Raw genomic sequence first — 14,028 nt, 5'->3', positions numbered from 1 at the left:
CCCCCCCCCCTCCCCTCCCTCCCCTCCCCACCCCTCCCTCCCCCTCCCCCTCCCACCCCTCCCCCCTCCCCCTCCCCCTCCCCTCCCCTCCCCTCCCCTCCCCCCTCCCCTCCCTCCCCCACCCCCCCTCCCCTCCCCCCCTCCCCCCCCCCCCCTCCCCCTCCCCTCCCTCCCCTCCCCCCCCCCTCCCCCCCCTTCCCCCTCCCCCTCCCCTTCCCCTCCCCTCCCCTCCCCCCCCTTCCCCTCACAGACGTACCCCTCCCTTCCCCCTCCCTCCCTTCCCCCTCCCTCCCTTCCCCTCCCCCTCCCTCCCCCCTCCCCTCCCTCCCCCTCCGCTCCCCTCCCTTCCTCCCCCGCTCCCTCCCTTCCCCCCCCTCCCCTCCCTTCCCCCCCCTCCCCTCCCTTCCCCCCCTCCCCTCCCTTCCCCCCCTCCCCTCCCTTCCCCCCCCTCCCCTCCCTTCCCCCCCCTCCCCTCCCTTCCCCCCCCTCCCCTCCCTTCCCCCCCCTCCCCTCCCTTCCCCCCCCTCCCCTCCCTTCCCCCCCTCCCCTCCCTTCCCCCCCCTCCCCTCCCTTCCCCCCCCTCCCTCCCTTCCCCCCCCTCCCCTCCTTCCCCCCCCTCCCCTCCCTTCCCCCCCCTCCCCTCCCTTCCCCCCCCTCCCCTCCCTTCCCCCCCCTCCCCTCCCTTCCCCCCTCCCTCCCTTCCCCCCCCTCCCCTCCCTTCCCCCCCCCTCCCCTCCCTTCCCCCCCCCTCCCCTCCCTTCCCCCCCCTCCCCTCCCTTCCCCCCCCCCCCTCCCCTCCCTTCCCCCCCCCCCCTCCCCTCCCTTCCCCCCCCCCCTCCCCTCCCTTCCCCCCCCCTCCCCTCCCTTCCCCTCCCCTCCCCTCCCTTCCCCCCCCCTCCCCTCCCTTCCCCCCCCTCCCCTCCCTTCCCCCCCCCCTCCCTTCCCCCCCCCCCCTTCCCCCCCCCCCTCCCTTCCCCCCCCTCCCTTCCCCCCCCCTCCCCTCCCTCCCCCCCTCCCCCCTCCCCTCCCCCCTCCCCTCCCCTCCCCCCTCCCCTCCCTTCCCCCCCTCCCCTCCCTCCCCTCCCCTCCCCTCCCTTCCCCCCCTCCCCCCCCTTCCCCCCCCTTCCCCCCTCCCTCCCTTCACCCCCCTTCCCCCCCTCCCCCCCTTCCCCCCTCCCCTCCCTCCCTTCCCCCCTCCCCTCCCTCCCCCCGCTCGCCCTCCCCCTCCCCCGCTCGCCCTCCCCCTCCCCCGCTCGCCCTCCCCCTCCCCCGCTCGCCCTCCCCCTCGCCCCTCCCCCCCACTTTCCCTCGCCCCTCCCCCCACTTTCCCTCCCCCCTCCCCCCCACTTTCCCTCCCCCCTCCCCCCCACTTTCCCTCCCCCCTCCCCCCCACTTTCCCTCCCCCCTCCCCCCCACTTTCCCTCCCCCCTCCCCCCCACTTTCCCTCCCCCCTCCCCCCCACTTTCCCTCCCCCCTCCCCCCCACTTTCCCTCCCCCCTCCCCCCCACTTTCCCTCCCCCCTCCCCCCCACTTTCCCTCCCCCCTCCCCCCCACTTTCCCTCCCCCCTCCCCCCCACTTTCCCTCCCCCCTCCCCCCCACTTTCCCTCCCCCCTCCCCCCCACTTTCCCTCCCCCCTCCCCCCCACTTTCCCTCCCCCCTCCCCCCCACTTTCCCTCCCCCCTCCCCCCCACTTTCCCTCCCCCCTCCCCCCCACTTTCCCTCCCCCCTCCCCCCCACTTTCCCTCCCCCCTCCCCCCCACTTTCCCTCCCCCCTCCCCCCCACTTTCCCTCCCCCCTCCCCCCCACTTTCCCTCCCCCCTCCCCCCCACTTTCCCTCCATAGAATTGTAGAAATTTATAATTCAGAAGTAGGCCATTTTGGTCCATTGTGTCCTTGCTGACCAACCAAGAGCTATCCAGCTTAATCTCACTTTTCAGCTCTTGGTCGGTAGCCCTGTAAGTTAGGCACTTCACATCAAGTATTTTTTTAAATGTGGTGAGGGTTTCTGCCTCTACCACCTTTTCAGGCAGTGAGTTCCAGACCCCCACCACCCTCTAGTGAAGAAATTTCCCTTCTAATTTTCTCTAAACCTCCCCTCAATTGCTTTAAATCTATGCACCCTGGTTGTTGACCCCTCTGCTAAGGGAAAAAGGCCCTTCCTATCCACTATATCCAGGCCCCTCAAAATTTTATACATCTCAATGAGGTTCCCCTCAGCCTCCTTTGTTCCAAAGAAAACAACCCCAGCCTATCCAATCTTTCCTCATAGCTAAAATTCTTCAGTCCAGGCAACATCCTCGTAAATCTATGTATTCTCTCCAGTGCAATCACATTGTTCCTGTATTGTGGCCAGAACTGCACGCAGTACTCTAGCTGTGGCCTAACTAGTGTTTTATACAGTTCAAGCATAACCTCCCTGCTCTTGTATTCTATGCCTCGGCTAATAAAGGCAAGTATTCCGTATGCCTTCTTAACCACCTTAGCTCCCTGGCCTGCTACCTTCAGGGATCTGTGGACATGCACTCCAAGGTCCCTTTGTTCCTCTACACTTCGCAGTGTCATACCATTTAATGTGTATTCCCTTTCCTTGTTAGCCTTCCCCAAATGCATTACCTCACACTTTTCCGGATTGAATTCCATTTGCCACTGCTCTGCCCACCTGACCAGTTCATTGATATCCTCGTGCAATCTACAGCTGGGGATTATCAACCACACAGCCAATTTTTGTATCATATGCAAACTTCTTAATCATACCCTCTACATTCAAGTCAAAATCATTGATGTATACGTCAAAAAGCAAGGGACCTAGTACTGAGCCCTGCGGAACCCCATTGGAAAACAGCCTTCCAGTCACAAAAACACCCATCAACCATACAACGATGCCTCTGCAAGATCCTATAAATCCCCTCGGAGGACAGGCGCACCAACAATAGCGTCCTCGACCAGGCCAACATCCCCAGCATTGAAGCACTGACCACACTTGATCAGCTCCGCTGGGCAGGCCACATCGTTCACATGCTGGACACGAGACTCCCAAAGCAAGCGCTCTATTTGGAACTCCTTCACAGCAAACGAGCCAAAAGTGGGCAGAGGAAATGTTGCAGGGGCACCCTGAAAGCTTCCCTGAAAAAGTGCAACATCCCCACTGACACCTGGAAGTCCCTGGTCAAAGACTGCCCTAAGTGGAGGAAGTACATCCAGAAGGGCACTGAGCACCTCTAGTCTCATCGCCGAGAGCATGCAGAAATCAAGTGCAGGCAGCGGAAGGAGCGTGCGGCAAACCAGTCCCACCCACCCTTTCCCTCAACGACTTTCTGTCCCACCTGTGACAGGGACTGTGGTTCTCATATTGGACTGTTCAGCCACCCAAGGACTCATTTTTAAGAGAGGAAGCAAGATTTCCTCGATTCCGAGGGACTGCCGATTGCTTCCTGCTTCTGAACCAATTTTGGATCCAATGTGCCACTTTGCCCTGGTCTTTTACTTTTGTGACCAATCTGCCATGTGGGACCTTATCAAAAGCCTTGCTAAAATCCATATACACTACAACAAACACATTACCCTCATCGATCCTCCGTGTTACCACCTCAAAAAATTGAATAAAATTAGTGAGACATGACCTTCCAGTAACAAATCTGTGCTGACTGTCATAGAAACATAGAAAATAGGTGCAGGAGCAGGCCATTCAGCCCTTCTAGCCTGCACCGCCATTCAATGAGTTCATGGCTGAACATGAAACTTTAGTACCCCCTTCCTGCTTTCTCGCCATAACCCTTGATCCCCCGAGTAGTAAGGACTTCATCTAACTCCCTTTTGAATATATTTAGTGAATTGGCCTCAACTACTTTCTGTGGTAGAGAATTCCACAGGTTCACCACTCTCTGGGTGAAGAAGTTTCTCCTCATCTCGGTCCTAAATGGCTTACTCCATTATCTTTATGGTCTCTAATAGGCCCTACTTTTCAGTTATCCTGTTGCTCTTAATGTATTTATAAACATTTTTGTATTTTACTTGCCAACATTTTTTCATGCTCTCTCTTTGCTTTCCTAATTTCCTTTTTACTTGCACCCCTGCACTTTCTATAGTCCTCTAGGGTTTCTGCAGTATTTAGCCCTCGGTATCTGTCATAAGCCTCCCTTTTTTTCTTTATCCTCCCCTGTATGTCCCTTGACGTCCAGGGGGCTCTAGCTTTGTTGGTCCCACACTTTTTCTTTAAGGGAACATACTTGCTCTGAACCCTCAGGATCTCCTTGAATGCCTCCCACTTTTCTGACTGGTTTACCTTTAAGTAGCTGTTTCCATTCCACTTGGGCTAAATCACATCTCAGCTTAGCAAAATCGGCATTTTCCCAATTGAGAACTTTTATTTCTGGTCATAGAAATATAGACAATAGGTGCAGGAGTAGGCCATTCGGCCCTTCGAACCTGCACCACCAATCATACAACTTCAGTACCCCATTCCTGCTTTCTCTCCACACCCCTTGATCCCTTTAGCCGTAAGGGCCACATCTAACTCACTTTTGAATAGATCTAACGAACTGGCCTCAACAACTTTGTGGTAGAGAATGCCACAGGTTCACAATTCTCTGAGGGAAGAAGTTTCACCTCATCTCGGTCCTAAATGGCTTGCCCCTTATCCTTAGACTGACCCCCGGTTCTGGACTTCCCCAACATCGGGAACATTCTTCCTGCATCTAACCTGTCCAATCCTGTCAGAATTTTATATGTTTTTATGAGATCCTCCCTCATTCTTCTAAATTCCAGTGAATATAAGCCCGGCTTTTCCCCCTCCCGGCTTCTCACCCCACCCCCCCCCCCCGGCTTTCCCCCTCTTTCCCCCCCCCCTTTCCCGGCTTCCCCCCCCCCGGCTTTCCCCCTCTTTCCCCCTTCCCGGCTTCCCCCCTCCCCCTCCCTCCCGGCTTTCCCCCTTGCCCTCCCCCCCCCTTCCCGGCTTTTCCCCCTCCCCAACCCCCCCCCCCCCCCCAGGCTTCCCCCCCCCCCCCTTTCCTGGCTTTCCCCCTCCCGTCTTTCCTCCTCCCCTCCCCCCCCGGCTTTCCCCCTTCCCCTCCCGGCTTTCCCCCTTCCCCCCCTCCCGGCTTTCCCCCTTCCCCCCCTCCCGGCTTTCCCCCTTTTCCCCCCTCTTCCCGGCTCCCCCCCCCCCCCCCCCCCACCATCCCGGTTTTCCCCCTCCCCCCTCCCGGCTTCCCCCTTCCCCTGCTTTCCCCCTCCCCCCCCTCCCGGCTTTCCCCCTTCCCCCCCCCCCTCCCCCCCTCCCGGCTTTCCCCCTCCCGGCTTTCCTCCTCCTCCTGCCTCCCTCCCCCCCTCCTCCCGCCTCCCTCCCCCCACTCTAAAATGAACTTTCCGGTCACTGATTTAATTTCTGTTTGTGGAAGCTTGCTGTGCACAAATTGCTGCGTTTACTACATTACAACAGTGACTACACTTCCAAAATGCTTCATTGGCTATAAAGCTCTTTGGGTCTTCCTAAGGTTGTGAAAGGTGCTATAGAAATGCAGTTTTTTTTATCTGTGGAAGTTGTTGAGTCAAAAGGTTGTGGGTTTGAGTCCCACTCCAGAGACTTGAGCTCAAGTTCATTGTCATCCAGGCTGACACTTCAGTGCAGTACTGAGGGAACGCTAAATGTTGGAGGTACTCATTTTTATATGAGACATTAAACTTGAGGCCTTCTCTGCCTGTTTATGTGGATGTATAACATCCCAGGGCATTAGTCGCTGAAGAATGGAACGTTCTCCTGGTTTCTGAGCCGATGGTTATCTGTCTGCTAACATTGGTAAAAACAGATTCACTGGGCATTCATCTCAGTAGCTGCTTGTTGGATCTTGCTGTGCACAGACTGGTTGCTGCTTTTGCTTACAAAACAATAGTGACTGCACTTCAAAAGTAATGAATTGCCTGTGAAGTGCTGAGGTTGTGAGAAGTGTATGTAAATGCAAGCTTATTCTTTCTCAAACGTCGAACATAAAGGACATGGTTCTTTTAAGGAAGTACAATCCTAGCACTCAACATCTAAATCGATAGGCTAATATCGGTTGTTACATGGTTTAAGTGTGTCCCCAGGAGCTCTGCTTCACTGGCTCATCAACTCCATTTTGCCCTCATATTTCTTGCTCTCATTAATGTTTTAATTTTGTAGGTCTGGAGGATTGTAAGGGACCTTATTGGTTGGTAAATTTGAAATCAGAATAAGAAAGACTTGTATTTCTATGGCGTCTTTCACATCATCACATCCGAAAGCGCTTCACGGCCAATGAAGTACTCTTATTTTTGAAATGCAGGAAACGGTGCAGCCAATTTGAGCACAGCAAGCTCCCACAAACAGCAGCACGATAATGACCAGTTAATTTGTTTTTTAGTGATGTTGGTTGAGAGATAAATATTGGCCAGGACATGGGGAGAACTCTCCAGCTCCTCTTCGAATAGTGACCATGGTATCTTTTACATCCACGTGAGAGGAGAGGGCAGAAGCAGTCTCGGTTTAACTCTCATCCAGGCAAGTGGGGAATATTCCATTATACTCCTGACGTGTGCCTTGTAGATGGTGGAAAGGCTTTGGGGAGTCAGGAGGTGAGATGCTTGCCACAGAATACCCAGCTCCTGACCTCTTGTTGCCACGATATTTATGTGGCTGGTCCAGTTATGTTTCTGGTCAGTGGTGAGCCCCAGGATGTTGAATGGGGTAGGTGGTTAGTCTCTCTCTTATTGGAGATGGTCATTGCCCGGCACTTGTGTGGCGCGAATGTTACTTGCCACGTATCAGCCCAAGCCTGAATGTTGTCCAGGTCTTGCTGCATGTGGGCACGGACTGCTTTATTATCTGAGGAATAATGTGGAACAATAAGGAATTATATATAAATGGTCAAGGCAGTTTTGATGCTGAGGGACCGACTGTGTGTATTTCTCTTTATTTTTGCCATTTTGTATTTAAAACTCAACACAAAGTTGAACATGACTAGTTGTAAAACATTACATTTCCGAGTTGTGTGTCTGCCAGGATTTTTAAGGTCCCCTATAAGCAGTTTACCAGCGAGTCTGACTCCTCTGCTTTGTGACAGAATGTCACTTCGAACATTCAAAAGTAGTTTCTCAACAAGAATTTACTTTTGCCCCTCCAATTTTCTCCTCTTCTCCCCAAACCCACTGACCTGGAAGTGCTGGAGTCGCTTGGCAGTGAGCAGCTTTCTGGAGGTTCGCTGAAGCAGCCGTACTATATTGATGAGCCTCAACTGTGAAAGATGAGTCATTTTACCATGGGGAGGCCTGGTACATGACCCTGATCCTGCCACGGATGGGGTTGCTCCATCCTTTTGAAAAGGTTACAGTCGGCAGATAGTTGATCGCTCCGACTGTGTGTGACCCAGCCTTTCCTGTCTTTTGTGAACAAATTTCTGCTAATGTAAAATGAATGCTCGTTTTTCTCTGATGTTCATGTACCACTAGTGAAATTATGTTTGAAGATCTTTTGCATTTCGATGCCGTGTGTTCCGATGATTTCAGTCAGTGTTTCCTTAATTACGGAGAAAATGGGCATTTTCCTATTTTTTTTTTAAAAGGAACTTTTCATCCCCTTTATTGATCAATGAATTTTATTCAACATTAATAAAAACAAATAGTTTGTGATAATTTTTCTTTGTTTTTAATTGTTGGCTTCCCAGACCACCTTACCAGGGTGGGACACACTCGGGAACAGTTGGGATTGGAATCTTGTCCACTCGCCTATCCTAAGGAAGCTGGGGCTAGCGCAAATACCCAGTTATTTATTATCTGCATACATCATATGCCGGGGTTGATCCTTGGTCTTTCTGAGTCACACTCTGGGAGGGGTTGGCACATATTGAATGTTTATAATTCAATAACCGAGAAAGGGCTACTGTAAAATGTTTGGGCTGCTAAAGTTCGGTACTTAAATTATCTGAATAACTTGCTTACTCAGTGGTCGTGTGTACAATTGCACAAGGATCTGATTTCAGGCTCCGAGAAAGCTGCAGAGTAGAGTGTAAAGCTCCTGATGCTTGTTGCTGTTTAAAACCTTGCAGTTTTGTGTTAAGAAATCGAATACTGCCCAGGGGAGGAGAGTGAATTTGACATTTTTTGGGTGAAAATTGAACAGGGTGCAGTGCTACAAAATATCATTAATTTTCACACATTTAGTTACTTTTCCTCACTCTTATTTAGGTCACTAAGTTTATACTTAGACATATACTGATGGGTCTTATGTAACATGAGTTTGTTGATAGTTTTTTTCTGTACTTTTAAACCCCTTTTGTTCTGTTTTTTCCCTGCTGCCTTGTCCACTGCTGGTGATGCTGTGTCCTTCAAGGAGGTTACAGTCGACAAATTGTTAACAGCTGCTATTGCATGTGGCCCACCTTTTCTGTCCATGCTGGAGAAATTTCTCAATGAAAAATGATTGCATGCTTTTCTAGTACCTGTACTTGTGTTGTACAATTTTACACATTTTGATGCTGTGTGTTCCTTAATTAGAGAATATGGGCATTTTAGGAACATAGAAACAGGAGGAGGTTCAGCCCTTTGAGCCTATTCTGCCATTCAATGAGATCATGGCTGATCTGCGACCTAACGCCATCTACCCACCTTTGTCCCGTATATCTTAATTTTTCCCTTTGGTTAACAAAAAACTATCAATCTCTGATTTAAAATAAACAATTGATTTAGCATCAATTTGCGAAAGAGAGTTCCAAACTTCTACCACCCTTTGTGTGTAGAAATGTTGCCTAATTTCACTCCTGAAAGGTCTGAGACTTGAGTTTTAGACTGTGCCCCTAGTCCTAGACTCCCCAACCAGTGGAAATAGTTTCTCTTTATCTACCCTATCTGTTCCCCTTATCTTTCTATCAATATCTAAGTCGTTAATAAATATTGTGAATAGTTGAGGCTCCAACACAGATCCACGTGGGACACCACTCGTCACAATCCCGCCCATCATACCTACTCTCCGACTCCTGCCGCTCAGCCAGTTTCCTAACCAGGTAGTAGTTTGTCTTCAATTCCATGGGCTTCAACTTTAAGTCTGTTACGAGGGACTTTATCAAATGTGATACATCCTTACTATACAGTATAAATGCACACGAGGACCATACTTGAGAGAAGGTCACTCTGACCAGTTACCTTTATTACCAAGACCTCAAGTGATGAAGATGGATGGAGCTTCCCCTTTTATACATGAAAGTCCAAGTTAGGAGTGTCTCCCACAAGTTCACCCCCTTGTGGTCAATTTTCTCAAGTTGTACAACTTAGGTCAGGTTATACATGGGTTACAATGATAGTTGAATACATGACATCACCCCCCCCCCCCCCCCCCCCAAAGTCTTATTGGGATCACAGGTTAAGACTCTCTGGTGGTTTATGCTCCCTTGTAGAGCACCTAAGTTGGGGCTCCGGTTGTTGGGCGCTGGCCTGAGTGTCTGCTGTTTGCGGTGTCTCAGGCCTGTCCGGACTGCCCACAGTGACTGGGCTCTCCTCCACTTGGTTCCGATGTTCGGTCACTTGTGGTGGAGTAAACTCTGAAGTCGTGTTCTTCCTCTGCTTCTTCTATGGGGTTGCTGAACCTCCTTTTAGTTTGATCCACGTGTTTGCGGCAGATTTGTCCATTGGTAAGTTTAACTACCAAAACCCTATTCCCTTCTTTGGCAATCACAGTGCCTGCAAGCCATTTGGGCCCTGTAGCGTAATTAAGGCCAAAACAGGGTCATTGACATCAATACATTCCTGTCATGGTAGTCACATTGTGACTGACGCCTGCTCTCAACAATTCCTTTCAATAGTAGGGTGTATAAGGGATAACCTGGTTTTGAGCGTCCTTTTCATTAGCAGCTCTGCGGGTGAAACCCCTGTGAGCGAGTGTGGTCGGGATCTATTGGCCAACAGGAGGCGTGATAAGCGGCTTTGTAGGGAACCCCCTTGGATTCTGAGCATCCCCTGTTTGATTATCTGCACTGCTTGTTCCGCCTGGCTGTTTGAGGCAGGCTTGAACGGTGCTGTTCTGACATGGTTGATTCCATTGCCTGCCATGAAGTCCTGGAATTCAGTGCTTGTGAAGCACAGGCCATTGTCGCTGACCAAGACATCCGATAGACCATGGGTGGCGAACATTGTCGTAGACTTTCTACCGTGGCAGAGGTTGTGCTTGAATTTAAAATGGCACACTCAATCCATTTGGAGTAGGTGTCTACTACAACCAAAAACATTTTTCCCATGAAAGGATCTGCGTAGTCCACATGGATGTGTGACCATGGCTTGGCGGGCCAGGACCAGGGGCTAAGGGGGGCTTCCCTGGGTGCGTTGCCCAGCTGAGCACACGTGTTGCACCTGCGAACACAAAGTTCCAGGTCTGCATCTATCCCTGGCCACCAAATGTGCGACCTGGTAATTGCCTTCATCATGACAATGCCCGGGTGCTCATTGTGAAGTTCTCTGATAAACACCTCTCTGCCCATCTGGGGCATGACTACTCGGTTTCCCCACAGTAGACAATCGGCCTGAATCGAGAGTTCATCCTTGCACCTATGAAACGGCTTAAATTCCTCAGGGCATGCCCCGTATGTGGCTGCCCAGTCCCCATTCAGGACACATTTCTTAACTAAAGATAGTAGCGGGTCTTTATTTGTCCAGACTTTAATCTGACGGATTGTCACAGGTGAGCCATCGCTTTCGAAAACTTCAACAGCCATGACCATCTCCGCATCCTGCTCATTTGCCCCCTCAGTGGTGGCTAGTGGGAGCCTGCTGAGTGCATCGGTGCAGTTTTCAGTGCCTGGTCTGTGCCGAATTGTGTAGTCACAGGCGGCTAACGTGAGTGCCCACCTCTGTATGCGGGCCGATGCATTCACATTTATGGTCTTGTTGTCGGCGAAAAGGGATGTTAGGGGTTTGCGATCTGTCTCCAGTTCAAATTTCCTGCCAAACAGGTACTGGTGCATTTTTTTTTTTTACTGCATATATACATGCTAGCGCTTCCTTTTCTACCATCCCGTAGCCCCTTTCTGCCTGGGGCAGACTTCTGGAGGCATAAGCTATCGGTTGTAACTGACCATTGGCATTCACATGCTGCAACACACACCCGACTCCATAGGACGACGCATCGCACGTTAAAACAAGTTTCTTGCACGGGTCATATAACGTAAACAGTTTGTTGGAGCATAACAAATTGCGTGCTCTATAAAAAGCCCTTTCCTGGCTGTTCCCCCAGACCTTTGCGTAGGAGCATGTGTAGCGGCTCTAACAGCGTGCTCAATTTGGGAAGAAAGTTACCAAAATAGTTCAGGAGCCCCAGGAACGAACACAGCTCCGTCATGTTACGGGGTCTGGGTGCTCTCTGGATCGCTTCCGTTTTGGATGCAGTCGGTCTGGTCCCCTCTGCTGCTACCCTCCTCCCCAGGAATTTGACCTCTGGAGCTAAGAAGACGCACTTTGCCTTTTTCAGTCGCAGCCCTACCCGGTCCAGTCTGCGTAGCACCTCCTCCAGGTTGTGGAGGTGTTCTTCAGTATCGCGACCCGTGATGAGGATGTCGTCTTGAAAAACCACCGTCCTTGGGAATCGACTTGAGGCTTTCCATATTTCGCTGAAAGATCGCGCCGGCCGAACGGACATCTGTTATACTCAAACAACCCCTTGTTAGTCGTGATGGTGGTCAGCTTCTTCGAATCACTCGCCAGCTCCTGGGTCATGTAAGCTGAGGTCAGGTCCAATTTTGAGAAAAGTTTGTCATCGGATAGCGTCGCAAAGAGGTCCTCCGCTCTCGGTAGCGGGTACTGGTCTTGGAGTGACACCCGATTGATGGTGGCCTTGTAATCACCACATATCCTGACCGACCCATCCGCCTTGAGCACCGGCACGATCGGGCTCGTCCAGTCACTGAATTAGACTGGCGAGATGATGCCTTCCCTCAGCAGGCGGTCCAATTCTCATTCTATCTTTTCCCGCATCACGTACGGCACTGCTCTGGCCTTGTGGTGTACTGGTCTGGCGTCCGGGTTTATGTGAATCACTACCTTGGCCCCCATGAAAGTGCCGATGCCAGGTTGAAATAGTGAGTCAATTTTGTCCAGGACCTGTGAGTATGATCCTCAATCCACAGAAGAAATTGCATTGACATCGCCCCATTTCCAGTTCATGAAAGCAAGCCAACTCCTCCCCAGTAGTGCGGGACCATCCCCCGGGACAATCCAGAGTGGCAACCTGTTCTCCGAATCTTTGTGGGTCACAACTACCGTGACGCTGCCTAGCACCGGAATGATCTCCTTTGTATAGGTCCGTAGCTGTGCGTCAATCGGCAATAATTTTGGCCTCGTAGCCTTGGACACCCACAACCTTTCGAACTGTTTGATACTCATCAGGGACTGGCTGGCCCCCGTGTCTATCTACATTAATACTGAGATGCCATTGAGGAGCACTTTCATCATTATCGGTGGCGTCCTGGTATATGAACTGTATATGTGCTCCACATGAACTCGCTGAACTTCAGCTTCCAGTGATTTCCCCCAGTATTCATTTGGCCTCGTAGAGCTTACATCGGGCCCGTCCTCCTCGTACATCAACCTGGCTGCAGGCTTCCTGCATATACGCGCCAAGTGACTGCTGACGTTGCAGTTTCTACAGGTGTATTGCTGATACCTGCAAGCTCTGGCTGGGTGTTTACCTCCACACCTCCAGCATGAGCTGGAGGACCCCGTTGTTGGAAACAAAAGGTCCATTACCAGTCAATTGTCTCTGACTGTCTGTAACAGTTCTTAAGCGCACCATTAACAGGTGTTGATGGCCCCATTACTAGCCGCATTGTCCATTGCGATGGCATGAATCGCCGATCAGCTAGCCATTGTCTCTGTTGAATTCCCCCTTTGGGTTCGACTACATGCTGGGGCATTTCCGATTGCCCTTGTCTGCCTAGAAAACTGTGCGCCGCGTTAACAATGTTGACTCCCTGGTCATTTGCCGCATTTGAGCCAAGATTTTTGTCATACATCATTCTGGTCTCTTCCTCCCCTGAGATAATTGTATGGGCTATCATAGCCGCCGCTTCCAAGGTCAAGTCTTTGGTCTCAATCAGTTTCCTGAAAACCCCAGCGTGCCCGATGCCCTCAATTTAAAAAAGTCTCGCAGCATCTCCGCTCTGCATGCATCTGGGAACTTACATAGGCTCGCCAGTCGCCGGAGATCTGCCACGAAGTCTGGAACGCTTTGCCCTTCTCGCCGCCGGTGCATGTAAAACCTGTTTCTTGCCATGTGCATGCTGCTCGCCGGTTTAAGGTGTTCCCCGATCAACTTACTGAGCTCTTCGAATGTCTTGTCCGCCCGCTTCTCTGGCGCTAGAAGGTTCTTCATCAGGGAGTACATTCTGGATCCACAAACCGTCGGGAGATGAGCCCTGCGCTTGTCGGCCGAATCCTGTCCCAACCATTCCTTAGTGACAAAACTTTGCTGTAGTCACTCAGTCGTCCCAATCATCACCAACACAGTACCTCGTTTAAATCCCAGTTTCTCGTTGCCAGTGATATGTCCTTACTATACAGTATAAATGCACACGAGGCCCATACTTGAGAGAAGGTCACTGTGTGACCAGTTACCTTTATTACCAAGACCTCAAGTGATGAAGGTGGGTGGAGCTTCCCCTTTATACCTGAATGTCCAGGTTAGGAGTGTCTCTCACAAGTTCACCCCCTTGTGATCAATGTTCTCAAGATGTCCAACTTAGGTTAGCTTATACATGGGTTACAATGATAGTTGAATACATGACAAAATGCCTTCTGGAAGTCTATATAAATATAGACATTTCTCTGTCCACTACTTTCCCTGTCCACCTCTTCAAAAAAAAATTAAATCAGGTTTGTCAGACATGACCTACCTTTTACAAATCCATGCTGGCTGTCCATGATCAGCTGAATATTTTCAAGGTGTTCAGTCACTCTGTCTTTAGTTATCAACTCTAGTAATTTCCCGACGAGATGTTGCGCTAACTGGTCTATAATTCCCTGTTTCCCCCTCTCGCCTT

General features: G+C 51.4%; 1 protein-coding gene across 7 annotated transcripts in view; it reads left to right on the top strand.

Moving 5' to 3' along the window:
• The window catches only part of ints6l (integrator complex subunit 6 like), a 157,540-nt gene that overhangs the window by 1,253 nt on the left and 142,259 nt on the right, over window positions 1–14,028 (top strand). The gene's annotated exons all lie outside the window — the stretch shown is intronic.

This window comes from Pristiophorus japonicus, chromosome 6, assembly GCF_044704955.1.
Source record: "Pristiophorus japonicus isolate sPriJap1 chromosome 6, sPriJap1.hap1, whole genome shotgun sequence".
NCBI classification, from domain to species: domain Eukaryota; kingdom Metazoa; phylum Chordata; class Chondrichthyes; family Pristiophoridae; genus Pristiophorus; species Pristiophorus japonicus.
This window is presented reverse-complemented; position numbering and strand designations above follow the sequence as displayed.